The sequence below is a fragment of the Protopterus annectens genome, chromosome 9.part0 (assembly GCF_019279795.1).
Source record: "Protopterus annectens isolate FY-2018-M chromosome 9.part0, PAN1.0, whole genome shotgun sequence".
NCBI lineage: Eukaryota > Metazoa > Chordata > Ceratodontiformes > Protopteridae > Protopterus > Protopterus annectens.
Genome location: NC_056743.1, coordinates 1,664,728,886 through 1,664,743,650, shown reverse-complemented (window position 1 = coordinate 1,664,743,650; position 14,765 = coordinate 1,664,728,886). Strand labels below are relative to the sequence as shown.

General features: G+C 36.6%; 1 pseudogene; it reads left to right on the top strand.

Moving 5' to 3' along the window:
• Nucleotides 1-13,924, top strand: part of LOC122810737 — a 46,229-nt pseudogene extending 32,305 nt beyond the window's left edge.
• Nucleotides 13,925-14,765: the final 841 nt, after the last annotated feature.

Genomic DNA, 14,765 nt, shown 5'->3' with positions numbered 1-14,765 from the left:
AAAATGTTTGAGAAGCACATTCAGAGCACAAGGAGATTCAGGCAATTTTTTTTTCCTGCTATCCCCTGTGTTTTCTTTTTTTTTAGGCCCGGTGCACACCGCGCACACCCGTTTAGTAAAAAGTAAACACTCTTAAGCATAATTGGCCTTCCCTAGACACGAACACACTCTGCATTTCATGGAATAGGAAAACACAGCCTCAGACACATCCCTTCCTTAGCTGTGCTTAGCTAAGGGCAAGCACAGGCCAATGAGCTCCAATGTGCTTACAGCAATCATGACACACTCTCTTTTCATGTTAGCTGCTCCTATGGTCTACACTGCATTGTTAGAGCACCTACACGGTTAGGTGCAGTCTGACACTTAGAAGAAATTTGTGATTCAGTATAAATCCCCACATTTGCATGCACCATTGCCTTGCTCATGAGTTACTATGCTTACACTGTACCTTTCCCCTTAGCAACCACTATTCCCTGGTATTGTTTTCATTCTGCATGCCATTGACTATAATGGCAAAATGCACATTTCTCTCAGAATTGATTTTCCCCCTTTTCTTTTTATTTTCAGCATGATCCCATTTGCACACCACTACCCTATGCTTAAATGGCCAAGATAAGCCAAAAAAAGCCCATTTTATTTTAAAAAATGTAAAGTATTTTTCATGCCAATGGCCATATCTTTGGCCATTGACATGCCTAATAAATGGAATACATGCTTTATTTGAGGCTGTCATGCCTCCGTTTTTGTATTGCAGAAATGTATTCGGCTAGTAACTGAATACATTTCTGCAGGTTACACTATTCTTGCATGCACACCTGCCTGCTTGCTGAATCACTAATTCACCTCATTTCCATGGTTTTCACCAGCAAATGAGGTAATTAGCACAAGCCAGTGATGTTCATGCAGGAGTAGTGTAGGAGCACTTGTGCATGTCCCAAGAGCTCTATACTGAATTGCTTGGTGGACATATTGCATGCAGCAGCTCCTGCACTATTCTGCATGCCATGCAGGGCTTAATGAATCCTGTGGAGAGTATGTTTCTATTGTGGGGAATTTAAAACTTGTGAATGGAATGCTTCCTGAATAACGAAGAAATGTATTTGGTTAAAAAGAGGAGTGGATTTTTGAAATTAGAGGATGTGAATGGTATTCAAAATGAAAATGATGCAGTGCATATGTTGGAGGAGTGAACTGGTGAATCTAAGGCAGGCAAGCCTTAGCAATAAGGAGATGTAAGCTGTAGTAATGATGAGAATGCATTTGGGCTTTCTCAAATGTGATCTATTGATGAAGAAGTAAAACCATGGTATCTGTGATGGATTTGGAGAACATTTTTCAGCAAAAATCTCATCAGGGAAGAAGAGTTAATACAGGAATGTGTTGCTGCAACACTCAAATTATGAGGGTTTTGAGATGACTTGCTTATGGATTTAGTAGATGTGAGTGAACCAAAGAGTGTTAAAGATGTTTCCTGGGGAGAATTAATGGATAAGATACAGAAGAAGGATGTTCAATAAGTAAAAGGGTCTGCCGTAAAAAGAAAAGCATACACATACATGGTGAAGGTCAGAACACAAAAAAGGGAAAGAAGAGAAAAAAAGAGAAATAAATAGAAAAAAAAATCATTTACAGTATAAAATGAGAAAAAAGAAGATAGTGAATTGGACCGATATAAGGTATGGGACAAAGTAATTACACTCTTAGAAGTTAAAGTCATTTAGGCAAGAACCTTTATTCATATAAATAAAGAGGAATATCATGATATTATTTTTGAGACTGGGAAAATGATTGAAAATAATTTAGCAAGATATGAGAAAAAGAAAAACTACGCTCCTTGGAATTTATTCATGTTTAAGACATTTTATAGAGTGACTAAAAATGTGCATACAATTCAGGACTGAAGTAGAAAAAATACTTTATAAAGACATTTATTAAATCTAAGTGAAGATGTATTAGATATTTCAAAGATATATGATAAAATAGGTTTGTGTATGGTGGCACAGGGTTGTCACGCTGTTCTGAAAATTGAAAATGAAAATATTGTACATATTCCAAGCATTATAAATGTAGAAGGTGACAAAGGCATGGTGAAATATTGGGGGCAGCCTAAGGAATGATTTTATGTAGAAAACTGACCATTTGATTAACAATTGTGAAAAAAGAAAATTATTTTTCTTTGGAAAGATAGGATATGATATAATGAACTGTGATCTAAGGTATTATAAAAGTAACAAAGCAGGACAATTAGGGGTGGAATGTAAAGAAAAAGTAAGTGAAAAAGAATCAGAGATAGTAGAAACACTGGTAGAACAGAGTCAAGAAAATTAACATATAGAAATAGAAATAGAAACAGTAGATACACAAACAAAATGAGGAGGGCTGAATACTTTACAGAGAAAACAAGAATCACAAATATAAGGAGCATGGATTTAATATAAAACAAAATTAATGGTATAAGAGTCCAGATTAAATGATAATGAAGATATGAAATGGAATTTAGATAAGCAAACAAGAAATTATATTGTTAAGAGAGTTCAAAAGAGAAAAAGAAAAATAATAGAAGGACATAATAAAGAAAAAAGAAAGGGAAGACATGGGCATGATATTAACAAGACAATATTATCTGTAATATCCGAGCATTAAAGGTTAATTTTTTAAAGAATTTAGTGTGAAGAATAGGCATTCTTCAGTGGGGCAAAAAGCAGAAAAGTGATATTATTATATTGGAAGACATTAGATTTTTAACAAAAGAAGAGAAATTTCAACTCACAGTGTGGTGGGAAAAATGTAATTTGGAATTTATGGTGAGAGACTTGTTCAGTAATAGTTATTTTTTTATAAAGATATGATACAGATATTAGATATCACATTTGTTATAAAGGGTAGAACAACAATTCTTGTTGTAAGATGGAAAAATTAGATTTTTAAAGTTATAGCAATTTATGCATATGTGACAAAAAGAGAGAGAGAAGATATGTTTAAAAATATATGTCACTATGTGGCTATAAATATGGAAATAATTGTAATAGGAGATTTAAATTGCAATATAAGAGAGCAAAAAAGGAAAGCTTGTTGACATTAAAAAAGTGTTAGATATTATAAAATATTTGCAATTATGTGTTTGGAAGAAGAGTACATGGACATATAGTAGAGGAGAGAATAAAACTGAAATAGATTATTTCCTACTTTCACTAGGGTTTCAAATTTTAGAAGATGGAATTTTGATGACAGCTTTTCCAGATCATAGATAAATTTGTATTGCACTAAAAGGTAATGCTGAGTATATAAAAATAGAAAAGGGAAAAATAATTAATGAAGTTAAATGAGATCATACAGGAAAAGCTGACTTATAAAATATATGGCAAGATCGTATAGAAATGAGAGATTTTTATATGGACTAGTCAGAATAGTGGTTGTGTTTTAATCAGAAATATAAAATGTGTTATATAAGATGGGAGAAAAGAAAAAGAAATGGAGAAAAATAAAGTATAAAAAGGTAAGTAATGACATGTTTGATAGTTTAGAAAAAAATGAATAGGATTTTTCATTAAAGAACAAGAGTTGTATAATCTGAATAAGATTAAAATAAAACATTTACTGTATAAATAAAGATATTTCCTACAAGGAAAAAAAGAACTTGTTCCATACTCGAGGAAATTTATTAAAGAAAATAATAGTACTATGGGAGAAATGAAGGCTATTTCAGGTATAATACATGATACAGAAGATAAAATTATGAAAATACAAGAAAAAGACATTAAAGTAAACTTTACAGGATAGAAAATATAAGCTAATAATAAATGGAAAGTATATAATGTTTCCGAAAAAGAAATCCTTCATAAAAAGGACTTAGAAAGGAAAATTATGATGGAGGAATTAGAAAATATACTGAAGATAGTTAATTTAGAATCTGCAGCAGGTCCGGATGGAATACAATATCGGATGTATGAAAATATGACAATAACACAAAAAATGTTAAAAGGTATTAAATGAATGGTTAATTAAGGATTCCAGTATAAAGAACTGTGTAGTGAAATAATTTATTTTATATGGAAAAAAGATGAAAATTTGAGATGCAGAATTGGAAACCAATAGCTCTAAATAACATGGATTATAAAATCTTTTTGAAAATTTTACAAAAAGAATGGAAGAAAAATAAGTAATATTATAAATGAGCAAATGTATAAAATGAAAAAGGGTACAAGAATTATTATTAATAATTATGGAATTAGTTGTTCAGTTTTAATATAGAAAAGTTCAAGCAAAAATAATGGAAGGTGATTTAAGCAAAGCCTTTGACCAATTCAACATAATGTATTATGGAAAATATTTGATGCATATAATATAAGTAATAAGAAATGTTTGTGTTACAGCATATAAATTAAATTTAGTTAATGTGTTAGTAAATGGTTGGTAAGTGAAGAAATTGAACTTGAAAAGGGTATAAGACTAAGATGCCCTTTGAGTAGTATAAAATTTGTGCTAGTATTGAATATGATTTCTACACATGTTAATAGAGAAATGGGGACATTGGTTATACATATAATGAAGGGATAAATATGACAATTATGTTAACATCATAGACAATATTATTCTTGTTACAAAAAGTAGTAAAGGGGTGATTAAAATGATAATGAGGGTTAGATTTTGAATGTATGCTAAGAGCTATTAAATTTGAAACAAGTATAAATGTACTTGAAATAAGTTTTGGAAAACAAGAAAATACTGAATTGATATGGTAAGAAAGATCAGAGCGATGAAAAGTACTGGTATGTTTTGGAAATCATTTAGATTATCATTTAAGGAAGAAATGTACTTAATTAATTTAATATTACTTACAAAAATTGCATATTTAGCAAGTGTTTTCCATATCCCGTTAATATATGAGAAGGAACTTTATAACATTATTTTTTCTTTTATTTGGGGATCTATATTTAACCCAGTTAAAAGGCTTGTGATTGATACATCCAATAGCATACAAAACATCTTTACATTTGTGTAAAGTATTAGAATTTAAAGGAGAACAGTGCTTCATAAATAATGCAGACATTATAATTTAAGTATAAAATAGAGTGGATGAATTTTTTGAATTTTAAAAGAAAGAGATTATATTTTGTATGTTCATAGACCATAGGACATTACTAGGCTAACAGCCCTAGAGCCCTTACATGCCAAGCATGTTTTTTATGTGTTAACCCATGAGAGTGTTTATGTGTTAACCAATGAGAGTGATTGATGTAATTTATAAATGTTTAACATTTGGTTTTTAATTTATTCTGAAGAAATTTCACATGTTTAGGAAATGAAAGCACCTAGTCTTGTATAGTAAACTTTGTTTTGCATCTACTGGAGTGGAGAGTTCTAAATTACTCTTTTTCCATCAATTTTGGTATAGTCCTTTATTGGCCCTGATTGCTGCTGGGCTGTGTGTTTGTGGTTTATACTTTGCTCCAAATCTTTCAACTAGTAGGTTGGCTATTACCTCCAGTTGAGTGTGGGTGGTGCTTTCCAAAACAAGTTCAGCACATAGCTATATATTCCCTTTTAGATTTTTGATGTAGTTAAAGAATGCCCTGTGATTATCCTTAGGTAGGGAGGCTAGTTTTGGTTCATACATTGCTTTGGAGGACTTGGCAATATCTCTATTTTTTTTAAGCTACAGGGGGATTTCTTCCTCTGATGAGTCAGTTCCCTCTTGTTTTTGGGCATTAGTTTCTTTCTCTTATTGTATAGCCTGTCTATACTAGGAGTCCACCAGGGTGGCTTGTGTTTTTGTCAAGACCTGTTTTTAACCCGGTCAGATACAGATGATTGTTTACAACTGCTTAAGTGGTTATACAGGGCATTGTTGTACATCACTGCATAGGAGTCCACATTATCTGCATTTAAGGGGGCTTTGAAACTTCTTATACTATCACTTAGTAGGAGTTAATTTGTCTTTGAAAAATTCTTAAGCATTTTTTGAGTTTGATGGGGTATCTGGTCTTATTTTACATTGAATTAAACTGATTTATGGTTTCATTTCACCAAGGAGGACATCATGGGTGGGGTGCAATGCTCTACCATGTTAATGAGTACTATGTCCAGGACATTTGACCTTCTTGTGAGTGTGCTGACTAGCTATTCCAGAGCATTTTCACTGACAAAATCCAAGAACCTCTGAGCCAGCTTGTTTGTGGTCGTGCATATTTCCCAGTTGATGGCAGAATAATTAAAATCACACATGAGTAAGGCATTTTGCTGTATGGCAGGTGACTCCAGTAAGCCCTGGTATGGGTTTGCTTTTCCTGTTTCATGGTTAGGGACCTAACGCTAGCTATGATGTGGTAGGGGGCTTTGTCTATAGTTAATTGGACAGGGAGTAGCTCAAGAAAGTCATACTGTTTGGTCAGTCTCAAAGTGTAGTTATTCTTAAAGAAGATGGATACACCTCTTCCTTTGATTCTTTCAGCCTCAGTTTGTGGTCTGAACGCATGTAAGGTGTTGTAGTCCTGTATGACAGGGGTGCTTTTCACACCTCTGAACCATATCTGGGTGATTACACAGAAGACATCAGCATCTTCCAAAGTGAGGAGTGCTTTCAGGGAGTGCAGTTTCTTCTTTAGACTCCTTGCATTAAGTAGCTGGACCTCGGGTTTATCCAAAGAAGATTTTGTTATATTGAGAAGCTGGTTAATTTGACACTGCCTTCTTCTTCTTCTTTCGGCTTTTTCCCGGTTAGGGGTCGCCACAGCAGATCACCTGTCTGCTCATGATTGGCAGTGGAGTTTTACAGTGTCAAGTTGCCAGCCCGGCGCCCAACCTTCCACAGAAGGCACACACATGCACACACTCACACCTAGGGCCAATTTAGAGTGTCCAATCCACCTACAGCATGTCTTTGGGATGTGGGAGGAAACAGGAGCACCCGAAGGAAACCCACGTGACCACAGGGAGGACATGCAGACTCCACACAGAAGGCACCCCAACCGAGGATCGAACCGGAGAACCTCTTGCTGTTAGGCAACAATGCTAACCGCTACACCACCGTGGCCACCCAATTTGACACTGCCTAAAAAGGCAAAATAGGGTGCCCAATGCCTTTACCAGTATCCAAAAACCTATAGGAGAAAGGTGTAGGCCATCCTTGGCAAAGTAGAGTGGCTTGTTGACCATGTCTTCCCAGGCTAACAGATATTGGATCCCCTTGGACCAACACCAGAAGCTAAGACAATTGTTAAAGTCAATATTTTCTGTCTGTATTGTGGCATCATCTTTGGAGAAGGTAGAATGTTGCTTAAGGCTAGGCTTATACTTGCCTGTGACACATAATCTGAGAGTTCAGTCATATCTCTTTTCATGTAGTTCACTGAAGTACATCTGAAGTCATTCACCCCATGTGTACTATGATGGAGTCATGCTGGTACTTGTGGGTGAGTAACTTGAATGCTTGAGTGACTTGATTGTTCCAGGCACCTGACAGGCAGTTAACCATAACCCACTCCTCATCCAGCCTGGTGAGGGTAACATCCATGTCTCTCACAATGGAGCTACCTATGACCAATAAATAAAGGTTCTGTGGTGTTATGTCTTATGGGCTTATTTGTTGAGACACTGATGTGTGTGCTATTATGTGTTGTGGTTGTTTTTTGCATTGTTATGTGTGTAAGTGGTTATCATATGGGAAGCCTCTGATCTTTTGTTAAGTTACTAGTAAGTACCTCTGCATATGTGGGTTTATGCCCATGCCCTAATTTAGTGTGGGAAGTGTGTGTGTGTGTGCTGCCAACCTGTTTGGCATTTGATTTGTCCTTTTGTGAGAATCTTACCTCCAATTTCATAGTGTTAAGTGTATCTCTCACATATAGTATCTGTTTGTTTCAGGAGTAAGTGGTTTTCAGTATACATGAGACAATTGCTGCATTGACTCACGATGCCCATGCCTAACAGGTTAGCCAGAGCGATGAATGGAAATTGCTCAGGCATGATAGCAGGCTCTTACTGTATGTTTTATTATGGAAGGGAATGGGTTAATTTGACATGACTGTCCTGCTAGTGCCAAGACTACAAAAGGGACCTATACTTTATGTAGGCTAAGGCTGATCAATAAGGTGACATTGCTTAGTGCACAAATGAGTTTCTCCTAGAGAAGCAGAAAAGCTTAGAAGGGCTTCAGTGACAGCTGTTTAGGGAAAGTTGAACTTCTAGGCTTTTGCCTCTATACAGGGCATGATAACCACTGCTGTGTGAAAAGTAGCACCATATAAACAAGAGGCTTAAATACAAGCAAAGAGAAACAAGTTTTAAGCTAACTACCAGCCAAGAAAGCACACAATGAGCCTTCCCCAACTCAGGTTAGATCAGCACACTTCTGTCATAAGGGTGCACAAAAGCACCTGCTTATTGTAGAAAGGCTAGTTTGTGGCCTAGGTATAACAGGACCACACAAACTACTTACAACAGCCTACAATTAACAGATGCAATGCACTACAATACAATAAAATAGTTAAAGCAGCAGCAGACAGTACAATTTTTTAACTGCCTATGTACAGTCACAGTACATAAGAAGAAGTGCAAAAAATACTTAGAATCTTTTTGTGTTCTTCCCAGCTCAGATAGAACAGGTAAACACCTACTGCAACTAAATGAATAATCCCGGCACTGCTAATCTACAAGCACAGTAAAGGAGTGACCAGAGTGAAATGCTACCACAAACAAACTTAAAAATATGAATACAGCATTGTACTTTAAACAGTTTATTGAAGTGTGATTATTCAATAGAAGTACTTCCCTTTGTATAAATGAGCTAAGAGCCACTCAATTGAACAGAATTTATAAAGACACAAAAAACAAGATAAGCTGATTAATAAGCCTTACAGCCAATAAAACTGCATGCAAAAATCTCAAATGTTCCCTCAACCTAAACAAATACACTACTTTATCCAACAGCTAGCTAGACAATAAATTCAGAGCACGTATATCAGTAGAATAGACTACAAGAGGCAATGGACTTTTTCTATATAAGGGCAAGGAAAGGCAAACAAATACAAGACATCAACAGCAGTGTAGAAAGGTTGGAGCTTATAAGCTCAATTTACAGTAGGGGTGGGCAGCTTAAAATTAGGTTTAAAAAGCAGATCAATGAAGGATAGGGTGGGTGGACAAAACTAGCAGGGAATCACAAACAGTGCTTTTAGTTTAATAATGAAATAAAAACTTATCAAGGTAAATTTTTACTTTGGAAAATAAAAATGAATGCGATTGAAAAGGAGAGGAAACAATGTTATAATAATAATATTGTGCATACGCATTTTCATATATATCCCTGAAAAGAATTTTACAAAGATAAAAGGATAGTAGTTCAAGCAAGAATGAGAAGGTGCAAAAATATGTTGGAGTGTCAGGACTTCTTATGAAGACTGACTGCACTAAAACTTCCAGTTAAAGCAAATATGCCTTACAAAAGTAAAAATAATAGGAACTGATTGTATTGTCATGCCTTTGAAACCAGAGAACACTTTTTTTTTAAGATGCAAAAGGATTAAATCATTATGGAAGAAGATTGTGCATTTGAAACATTTAGAAGTGTTTACAGATGTAAGTAATGCAAATATTGATACGACATAATACGGATATTATAAGGAAAGAGGCAGAGAGATTTGGAGTCAAACAGTGAAGGAGATTATGTTTAATGAAAAATGGGATTTAGCTAAGATGGTAAAAAAAGGTTTTCGGCTATGGAAATTAGAGTGAGGGGGGGTCCCACAATGTAAAATGATTATTGATCTTTAAGGGAAAGAAATGTGATGTTTTTCTTTTTGCTTTCATAAAAATGTAAATATTGTAGATAGATGAGGCCATGGTTTTAAATGTCATCTGAAGGACTGCACACTCTGGAATGCAGCACCACCTTTATGCTGTACTGCAGTATCAGCATTCAATCTACCTGGTGTAGGAACTGAACCCACAGCCTTCAGTAGTAAAGGCAAGTGCACTATCTGTTGTACCACAGATATAAAAAAGTGGTTGAATTCATCCATAAAAAGGGTATTTTGCTCAGTTCTTATCTTTTCTAAGTGGTTAAGGCAATCTATATGCTCTGAACGGGCAGAGATGGAGGTCAATAACTGGCTATAATGAGATAATTAACTTTATTGAGCATAACTAGGATTTCAAGTAATTCTAGATTTGTATCATGTGAAATCTTCTGTGAGACAGTGGGGATAGATATAAATACAGATACTCAAACATAGCTGCTGGTAGATCTGAATGGATAGTATGCAGTGTTTCCTGGAATGCAAAGAGTGTCATCACTACAATAAATCAAGTTTCTCTAACTACACAAATGCTGAAGTTGTTGGGTTATGTGTGGTATTAAGTTCAGATAATTTGTTGATTAGGCTTCTACCATTCAGCTGTGCTACCTTGTTATTATCTACACTGAATTTCACTGTGGCATGATGTTTGTGAGGTGTAATTAGCAAAAGTCTTAGTCAGTATGTAACAAATAAGTGATGAAAGATGCAGGGCATCCCTGGCAAAGCTGGTGGGACTATTGACGATTTCATCCCATGCAGACACACCTTAGTTTCATTTAAAATGACACCAATTTACTACCCAATAGTTGCAGCCAATTATTTAATCTTTGAACTTGGGCATCATTGATTGTAGAATGCCAGAGCCTTGGCCTCTCCAAAGAGATGAGTGGAGACTTCAATAATGTCTCTCCCTATATCTCCCCAAGGGTAGATTGCCAAAGATTATTCATCCCCACAATGACATTTGCATAGTTGCATCTGTATTGGTGGCTATGCAGGGAACTAATGGCCCTAGTAACATCTCTTGACATTTAACCTGAAAGGCAGCTGAGATTCTATCCTTTGCTAACCTGGTAAGTGTTGTATCTATACATCTTACAATGAAGTCACCAATGACTAAGACATTTCTGGGATGTGTTGCAGGTTACAGGCTTACAGTACAAATGGCTCTCAGATACAGTAGGTGTAGGTGATGATGTTGGTGTCATGCTAATATCCAAGCTATGTGACCGAGGTAAGCTAGCAAGATGTCTATGAGGCCTGCGAAGCTAAAGCAAGAATTGTGTACTGCCTCCCCATATGCAGGAATAATGCTTTGGTCGTATAGTAACGAACTGTCCTGGTGCTGTATACTGACCGTGGGTTGAATGGAGAGATTACCCTCCACATTTGATAAACAAATTCATCTGTTACAAGAAAGGCCAATTTTGTTTAGAAGTGGGATGTCCATAAATGGTTGCTATACTATCTCAGGAAATCAAGTGCCAGCACACTGGATAAGGATGTGGCTAAAGTAGGCTGGAACATTTATGGTGACAGGTAGTATGCATGTTTTCCCTCAGGAGAGGCTACTTATTACAAAAATAACAACTAAAAGAATTAGCAAAGAGTATAGAGCTAAAGCTATTGCAAAAAATGGATGGCTGTGGACATACCGTGTATAATCAGCTTAGTTACAATAGTAAGGGGAATCAGCTTTACGTCAGAGTTTGCCTGATGATAATTGGTTATACATGTAGTGAACAGTGGGTAATAAATATTCTGGGTATAATGGAATACAGTGGACAATTAAATGAATTTAATTAGCTTAAGGGTTGTGCATCTGCAAAAAGATAATTCTGTACTTAACTGCCAAGAGCCAATGAAATTAGAATGAAATGGAACTGTTTAGTCAAATTAACATAAGATGTGGACAATCCAACAGTCACTGGATCTAAGAACACAACATGAACAGAGTAGAAAAACCTTTCTAACACAACAGGATGTGCTGTGCTGTGCCAGAAATCATTCCACAAAGTTTTGTTTTGAAAATATTGGAATGGATTATTTTCCCTTTAAATAAAGACACTGGTCTCTATCTTGCCCCTTAGTTCACAGGTAATTAACTTTCAGTTACTATAACTTACAAGGAGGCACAGTTTTTTTCTCCAAATTAGAATTTTTAATAATTGAAGGGACTACAGCAAAAATAAAGACTGCAATCAAACATGAAATAATATAATATGTAATATAAAGAGTTTAAAGAATGACATTTACATTTCCTGCACAGCAGCTTGTTTTATGGCAGAGACTGTTCCAATGCGTTTTCTCTTAAATACCTGAGGTTTGCTTTCCTCTTTAAAACTCCCACAGTTTACCATGAATTAACTACTTATTCATATTACTCACCAAGAGATGCAGCTTTGTTCTCTCCTATCCATAAATTTTAATATTCTGATACACTGCAATAAAAATAATCACTACGATCAAATGAGAAATATTATAAAAAAAAAAAAAACACAGAGTGTAAACTAAGAAATTCACATTACCACACAGCAAACTATTCTATGGCATAGGCTGTTCCTGTGGCTTTGATCTTGAAAGCCTTGAAATGTTTATTTTCCCCTTCAAATAAAAATATGCAAAGGTTTTTGTAAGGGAAGCTTCTGGCAGGATCAGCTGGTTGGTAGGTACAGGTACATGCAGATAGACAGGCCTACACACAGAAAGGTACCTTGCACCCAGACAGCATACCATATATAATATGCAACTTTGTGTACTGCAGGTAGTGCCAAGTAAGCTCTAGTGCCTTGGATGATGACAACAATGAATCAATAAATCATACAGGAAATAGCTGGTACAGAACCATAAACTACCTCATATGGTACTTGTGTAAATTTTCAGAGTGGTGACTCTATTACAAAGTAAAAAAAAAAAAATATATATATATATATATATATATATTGCTGGAGCAGCCACAAAGGGGGGATGGGAAGTGGCTAAGAACAGCACTGTTCCTGCAGCTATGAGGTGGCTGTGTCACCCTCTGGGGTACTGTGTTTTGTGAATGGAGACTGTACCCTGAAGGGAAGCATATATATTGTCACAGGTAGCCGAGATGATCCACTGGCTCAGGTGATTCAGGCATTCTGGGAGCATCTTTTGGAGAAATCCTTGTACTGCTTTGCTAAACCAGAGTGTGGCAAACTACCTGCCAAGGGAGATGACGAGTTCTCAGAGGCTCTGGAGTGTCTCCAGCTTCTGAACGGATATTTTGACAGTACCAGTCTCACAGTGCAGACTTTCTGCCTCACAAGAGACAAGTTGGATGTGATTGGTATCGACCCTGTGGCAAAATGGTGGGCATCTCTAATTACTGTTGTTATTAACTGACTACAAGGGGATGATGCAGTGGCTGAAAGACTTTATCCATCAGTTGAGCAGATGCCAAAAAGCCTGCACACAGCAGAAAATCCTTTGCCAAAAGCTCTACTGTTTGCATTTAAGGCAGTGCATAAATCTTTCTGGAAGCAGGACAGTTCTCAAGTGAGCATGGCATATTGCAAGATGGCTGGCAATTACCTATGAGATAGCCTAAGCATAGCTCCACCCACCAGCAAGAACATAGACAAGGCTGCCTAGCTGTTACTGTGTGACCTGCTGCTGGTGACTTGAACCAACTTTTGGCAGCAACAGATGGACCTAAGTCAGTCAAGGGACTGTGTTTACCATGTATTGCCACTGGAACTTTGGGGCTTCCAGCAAGATCTGCGTTGTCTGCACAAACTATCTCAGATCATTCATTTGAGGTAGACATTCCTGCATGAAGCCACAGCCAGGCTGATGGCTGGAGCCAGTCAACCAAAATGCACCAGCTGTTAGATCGATGCTTGCGGTGGAGTGTCACACAGAGCAGTCATATAGTTGAAGAATCGGAGGCACACCCTGGTCAAAGAGAACATGCTGAAGCCCTCCTGTTGGCATGTCTCTATCTTCCTCCCACCTTACTGTCAGCGCCAGGACAGTGAGTGGGCATGCTTGCTGAAGCTGTGCAGACCTTGGAGAAACTTGGTGATAAACGAACACTGTGTGACTGTCAGCAGATGATCATGAAACTTGGCAGTTGCAGTACTGTTGCTTCTAGTTAGAAGCATTAGCCTTACACAGGATAATCCATTTTACATGGCTACCCCTACTGACAAACTGCCTGAATCAGAGAAAAGGCAACAGCTTCAGTATTTAAAGACAAAAGAAACTACACAAGCCTTTCCAATTTCATATCTACTGATCTTTCTCAGACTTTGGGCATACTTGCAGGAGGGAAAGATACTGTGATGTCCAGGAATCCTCCACTATCACATTTTTCTCTTTGGGCCTGATGTTGAAATAAAATGTCAGCTAGTATCTTTACAAAATCTTTTCACATCCAACGAATTTCCACAGATGTGAATTTCTTACTTTCTCTCTCTTGTCTGGAAAATGTTTGCAGTGAGATTTTGTCATCTCTGTGTAAAAGCAGACTGTGTTTTCCTAGTACCTTGACAGTAATACTTTTATCATATAAACCTACAGACTTTGTATCAACACACATTTTTTGTTGGAGCCATGCACAGTGTGACTAGTGATATGTTTAACTTGTTGGTACTATATTTGGGCTTGAGGAATCCTGGTTGGTAGAGTCACGTTGGCCTGGGAAGGATGCCTTTTGACTTGATGCCATTAGGTACTTCCACATGTTCTGGGTGTCCTAAGCTCACCAAACTTATTGAAGTCTCTTTAAGATATGTTTTAAAAATGCCCTAGAGCATGAGGAATGGTAGTTTCTTAATGTAATGTATTGTGACATGTAACAGCGTATCTTAAAATCATGGGAGCTTGTAACACAGTATTTGGGAAGTGGCTAATGTCAATTCTCCCATTCTGTGGGGGGAAGAAGGCATCCCAGGCTCACCACAATAACTACTGCATGAAGCTGGCAAGCTCTGAGCT